The sequence below is a fragment of the Antechinus flavipes genome, chromosome 6 (genome assembly GCF_016432865.1).
Source record: "Antechinus flavipes isolate AdamAnt ecotype Samford, QLD, Australia chromosome 6, AdamAnt_v2, whole genome shotgun sequence".
Taxonomy (NCBI): domain Eukaryota; kingdom Metazoa; phylum Chordata; class Mammalia; order Dasyuromorphia; family Dasyuridae; genus Antechinus; species Antechinus flavipes.
The window spans coordinates 129,992,685-129,999,598 of NC_067403.1; positions in this window are offsets into that span (position 1 = coordinate 129,992,685).

Consider the following 6,914-nt stretch of genomic DNA (forward strand, 5'->3'; position numbering starts at 1 on the left):
CAGTTCTGTTACTTTGGGGACATATTTCTAAATTCCCTTCTGGAATGGCCAGACTAATTCACAAGTCTACCAACAATGCATTTATATGTCTGTTTTCTACAGCCCTTCAAATATTTGTCATTTTTTGGGTCAGACTTGCCTATCTGATGAAAGTATGTGGATCCTCAGAATTGTTTTAATTTTCATTTCTGTATTAAGTGATTTGGAATGCTTTTTCATATAGCCATTGATGATTTGGATCTTTTTCTTCCTCAAAAATTGTTGAAACAATCACTTCTATGACTGGTGTTGGCAAAGCCTTAGTTTATTGCAGACTTTCAACTACACTTTAGTATGATGCCCCTGGCAGCTGGAGGCATGATAGTATTAACAAATACTGCATCAGGGAATGAAGGTGTAGTACTTTCTTTGGACTACCTTCCCAACTCAATATCATAGGTTTGAAGGTTGAATCCTCAGGGAGTTGGAATACTCACTAGGTTTCTAAGAATAAGAACTTATTTTTAATAGTCAGTCAGTAGATACTATTAGCTAAAAGAAAAGAATTTATTAAGATGACATAGTAAGAAGAGTAATTGTGAAATATTTCCCTCTCAAACCTAACCTGCACTTATAGGTGTGCTGGTAAACATTTAATAACAGACTTTTAAAAAACATGACAAACTTTTAAGTTTAATCTGCATGGTTCATATTTTCTTTATCACTTTATTGAATATAGAAATACTAACTCCTATTGTGTATTTTTTTATTTCTGAGGTACAAATAAATGTTCATATTGAGAATGTAACAATTACAAGCATTAGTGGGAAGAGTGGACACAAAATACACTGGCAGTGAAATAAAGATGTAGGGAATATGTGGCCAAGGAGGGAATCATACTATACTATGTTTTAGCACCCTTATGTCGTTTCTTTATAGAACATTCATACCCAACTATTTCTGCTGAGCTTGTCACTGCTGGCCTTCCTAGATTTGCTTAGCAATATTCTCTTGAATCCTAGTCAGTTTTTGTCTGTACTGCCAGTGATTTTTTCCTATTGAATGCTGCCTCTCCATGTCAGTATGTGTGTCTATCTCTGTGTCTGGTCCTAGCTGTGTCTAGAATGTACGCGTCTGCTTCTTGCCACAAACTATTAAAATTTCCAAACCACTTTCTGCTAGATTAAGTTTTTCTTACTGGATAAGTGGCTCCCTAGCTAGTCCCATGGATGAAGGCAGCAGAGGAACTCCTTTTTTCACCCTGTTCTTTGGTAGAAATTGGGTGAACTATAGCTTATTTTAGGGCTAATCAATTTGTCTTTTAAGAGACACTCAAAGTTTGGCTGATGGTTGTTCAGCTAATGGTCAAACTCTCCTTCTAATTAAAACAAAAAACTTTTTCACTTTTTTTTTTTTTTTCCCTGAGGCGTTAAGTGAATTGCCTAGGGTCATAGAGCCAGGAAGTGTTCAATGTCTGAGGTCAGATTTGAACTGAATCCTCCTGACTTCAGGGCTGGTACTAGATCCATTACACCAAATAGCTGACTCCTTTTTCATATTTCTCAAAGGTGATTTTAGAACACCAGACATAATTTTAGCAAAATACTATCTCTTTACCTCTGGTATTGTTTCCTTGTTTTCTGTGAATATTTCACATGATGGAGAAGAGAACAACTCCTCCCTCTTCCTCCTTATAATAGAATTTCTAAATACATCAAATGAACTAGTTATTGAATTAAGTCTATATTATTATACTATCTTATATAGACATATACAGTTAAAATGACATAGTAAATCTAATCTTGGGTCTGGAGTTAGGAAAGTTGAGAGAGCAATTTGGAACTATGCCCATAGGGCCATCAAACTCTGGTATACCTGATTTCAAAAATTTGATTTAGTAGTGTCTTTACTGGGCCTGTATCCCAAAGAGATCATAAAAAAGGGACAACAACCCACATGTACAAAAATGTTTGTAGTAGCCCTTTTTTGTAGTGGCAAGGAACTGGAAATTGAGTGGATGTCCATCAGATGGGGAATGGCTGAATAAGTTATGGTATATGAATGTTATGGAATATTATTGTTCTATAAGAAACAATCAACAGGCTGATTTCAGAAAGGACTGGAGAGATTTACCTGAACCGATGCTGTCAAGTGAATAGAACCAAGAGAACATTGTACACAGCAACAAGATTATATAATGATCAATTCTGATGGATATGGCTCTTTTCAACAATGAGATGATTCAGGCCAATTCCAATAAACATGTGATGGAGAGAGCCATTTGCATCTAGAAAAGAGGACTATAAGGACTGAATATGGATCACAACATGGTATTTTCACTTTTTTGTTGTTGTTTGCTTTTTTTTTTTTTTGTTTTCTTTTTCATTTTTTTCCCTTTTTGATCTGATTTTTCTTGTGAAGCATGATAAATGTGGAGCTATGTATAGAAGAGTTGCATGTTTAACATATATTGGATTTCTTACCAACTAGGGGAAGGGGTGGGAGGGTTGGGAAGGGAGAAAAATTTGGAATGCTAGGTTTTACAAAGGTGAATGTTGAAAACTATCTTTGCATGCATTTTGAAAATAAAAAGCTTTTGTCAAAAAAAGGATTGATAAAGTATAAAAATTAAAATGACATATATTCAAAAAAGTATGCCCAAATATTAATCATAGAATTAAAGGGAAAAGGGGAGCAAGAATCCTAATAAGGAATTAATGGAGAAGTAAGTGGTATTTTTTTGTATACATGGAATGAATAATGGACAGATGCAATATGGATGAAAAATAGATTCCTATGATATGTCTCAATTTTTTAGTATCACGTGCTAAGTTAAAGAATAATTATTCATCAAATATATTTTGTTTTCATATTAGCAAATAGTTATGACTACTTTGTATGAGAATGGATATAAGTTTGGAAAACTTTCCTAACCATAATAACACCTTGTGGGATGGCTGAAGTGGAGAGCAAGTTGTCACAATCAAGATCACCTGCTGGTTGACTGTCCTTAAGGTTATCTTGCCTTTAAGTCCCTGTGAATCTAAAATCACATATATGGGCAGTAACCCAAGAGTTCTGGGCACTGGATTGAGTACTCATTCCACAGAATAGCTGAGCCAATATTATGTGCCCATAAGCACTTTAGAGTAAGGGAACCTCATGATTGCATGCCTGTACATAATAAACTGCTTAATTCATTATTCTTCAAGTGCTCTTGCTTCTCAGTATTTTCTTAGCTATGATTTCTTCACAGTGATAAAGAAATTGATGGAGTTGGTTTTGTTGTTCTACTAAAGTCAACAAAGAACAATTTCATGGTACATTTGATCACCTTATATTTGAGTGCTCATTAAATCTACAAAAAGACCACTCTGAAAATAACTATGATAGAGAAATTCTACCAAAATTCAACAAGACTCTATTGGAGTATTATTTTTTCTAGGTTTTTTCTCTTTTATAGCTGTTGTAGCATAATTAGCCTATCTTAGCTAAGTTGTACAATGAATAAAACACTGAATGAATGAAGCATTTATTAAGCACTTATTAAGCAAAAGCACTATGTTAAGTGATGGGGACACAAATAGAAAAGACAGTCCCCTCCTCTCAAGAAGATCATATTTTAATGAGGAAAACAAAACCTATGAAAGGTATTAGCTGCAAGTCAGATGAAAACATACTATGGTCCTTAGGGTATAGTAGCAATGCAGAATATAATGCTACTTCTAAAATCATATCAGGTTCTAATATTGAATCATTTGACAGCCCTGATGCCTTTGGTGAAAAGACCTTTCTTTTCTGGGTCTTCAATAGATGTGACTATTACATTTATATGAGAAATTGTCAAGTTGAACCATGGCTAGGTTTGCTTTCTGGGATAATGGTTGTGGGCACTGATCTGGTTGCATTGATTCTGCAAAGACTCTTGGGTTCAGAGGTCCTGGGATGTCTCTAGCAAGATCTGAGGGAAGATAGCAGTACATGGTACATAATGATTCCTGTCTCTTCCTCAGGGTGCCCCAGTGCTTTAGGTAAGCTGATCTATCTGCTCTGTGAATGATAATTGGTGGGGATATCTGGTCCCTTCTTACAGGATTTGCTGTCCAGAATGATGGTTGTGGTGACTGTGTTTGGAAGCAAGACAGGTGTTATTATTTCCAGAGTTCTTATGCTTTTTTGTCTGTTGGTGGAAGTTGGTCAGTATCTTTTGCTGGTGGTGTTCAGGATGATAAGGCCCTTGTCCACAATGATTTTTCCTTTCATTGGAGGCTGTGGGGGATGGACTAGAAGCAGGTGTCACTGCTATACTATTGAGATCTGAGTCCTGGGTTATTTCTATCAAGATCTAAGGATCCACTGGTCTTGGAGTCAGGAAAACCTGACTCCAAATCCTTTCTCAGACATTTACTGTGTGATATGGGAAAGTGTCTGTCTCTGCCTCTCAATTTCCTCATCTATAGAATTGTGATAACAATAGCATCTACTTCAAAGAGTTGTTGTATCAAATGAATTGACTTATGTCAATATCTTTTCTCAGTTCTCATTTTTCTTGACCTCTCTATATAAACAATGTTGATCACTCTATTCTATATGATACTCTCTTTTCTTTCCTGGGTTTCCTCCTATCTTTTTGACCACTTCTTCTGTGTCTCCTTTGCAGCATCTTCAATCACATCATGCTAGTTAACCATGCAGCTACCTCAAGGCTTTATCCTGGTTCTCTTCTCTTTTCCTTTCATACTTTTTTACTTGATGATCTCATCACCTCATATGGCTTAAAATAAATGACTCTTAGATTATCTACTTGTTTAGTCCTAATCTCTCTTCTAACCTTCAGCCTCATATTTCAGAAATCTCAAACTGGATATATTGAATTGATCTTAGATTCAACTTGTTCAAAACTCAACTTATTATTCTTGCTCTTAAATCTTTTCCTTTGTTCAACTATTCAAAGTGCTTTTTACTATTTTTATGAGATACATTGCTCATATTCACCATCATTCCACATAAAATCTTATAAATTATTTTATATTCTAAACTGGAATTACTCTTAGTTGCAACTTCTCTCTGGTATAGATGTCAAATGTTTGCTGGCTAAGAGTTTTAATTCTTTTGTTCTCTTCATTGTAGCAAGTAATTTAAATTAGTCAAACTTCTTTAGAAAATGGTGATAGTGTCTGTGTTGATGTCTTTTTAAATTCATTTTTTATTTTCTACAACAAATAGTTTGTTAAAATAGGAGTTACAGAACTTATATCAATTACTTATTGTTATATCTTCTCATTTTATTCTTATTCAACCTTGATTTTTATATTTTCTCTTAATAAATGGTGGTCCAACTGTATACGAATAACTGATAAGTAAATGATTCCAGAATCTGTAATCAGAAATGTCCTGTCAGGATGATTTCAGAGAGGCCTGGAGAGACTTACTTGAATTGATGCTAAGTGAAACGAGTAGAATTAGGAGATTATTGTACATCGCAACAGCAAGATGATGAATTCTGATGGATGTGGCTCTTTTCAGCAAAGAGATGATTCAGGCCAGTTCCAATGATCTTGTGATGAAAAGAGCCATCTGCACCCAGAAAGAGGACTGTGGGGACTGAGTATGCATCACAACATAGTATTTTCACTTTTTTTGTTGTTGTTTGCTTGCATTTTGTTTTCTTTCTCATTTTTTCTCCTTTTTGATCTGATTTTTCTTGTGCAGCATGATAATTGTGGAAATATGTACATAAGAATTGCACATTTTAACATAGATTACCTGCCATCTAAGGGAGGGAAAAAATTGAAACACAAGGTTTTGCAATGGTGACTATTGAAAATTATATGTTTTGAAAATAAAAAGCTTTAATAAAAAATGTCCTGTCAAAAATGATCATTCCTGAATAATTTGATGCTTTGCCTCCATATCTTCCAGCTCCCTTTTCCAAAGCACCCTTCATATACTATAAGTTTGGATCTTCTTTATGAACTTTGGCCTACTTTTATTTTCATTCCTGAACCATATTTTTCAACATATTTTTACTGTTCTTTATTATTTCCATTGAAGTTACTGAATATTAAAGTATATGTGGATTTAACTTTAAGAATCTTAGTGAGTTCTTCATAGGAAACCCCTATTTCCTTGTTCTCCATAACTTATGTTAGGTATATCACAATTTATATATATTGATGGTAATCTTTGGATAAATGCTTAGTTTGAATATTGCCAAGTGAATCAAGAATGGCTGCCATTCAGACTGTGATGTGCAATTAATGAGGCAATCCATGGAGTTGCTTATATATTTTTATGTGTAAATTCAAAACAATTTTTAATTTGTTTTTAAAATTTTTGAATTTTAAGTTTTCTCCCTTATCCCAACAAGAAATTACATGTGAAATTATGTAAAACATTTCCATAAAAGTCAAGTTGTGAAAGGAAACATAGATCTCTCACCCTAATGAAAAAAAAGCCCTCAGGCAAAATTAAATTAAAAATAAAGAGAGAGATATAGAGAAAAATAGAGAATGCTTTGATTTGTATCGAGACTCAATCAGTTCCTTCCATGGGTATGCATAGGATTTTTCATAATAAGTCCTTCAGAGTAGTTGTGGATGATTGTACTACTGAGAATAACAAAGTAATTTACAGCTGATCATCCCAGAACATTGCTATTACTTTGTTATCAGTATATTTCATTTTGTTCATAGAGTATTTTCCAGGTTTTTATTTTCCTGAGAGTTCCCCTGCTCATTATTTCCCAGAGAACAATAATATTTTATCAGAAAATTTGATTTGAAAATTTTTTTTACAATTATTGTTGCTAATTATATTTTCCCATTTATTCTCTCTTCTTTCACCCTGTCCCTCCTCAAAAGTGTTTTGCTACTGATCACTCTCCCACAATATACCCTTTCTTTTATCACCTATCCACCTTTTTATATCCCATT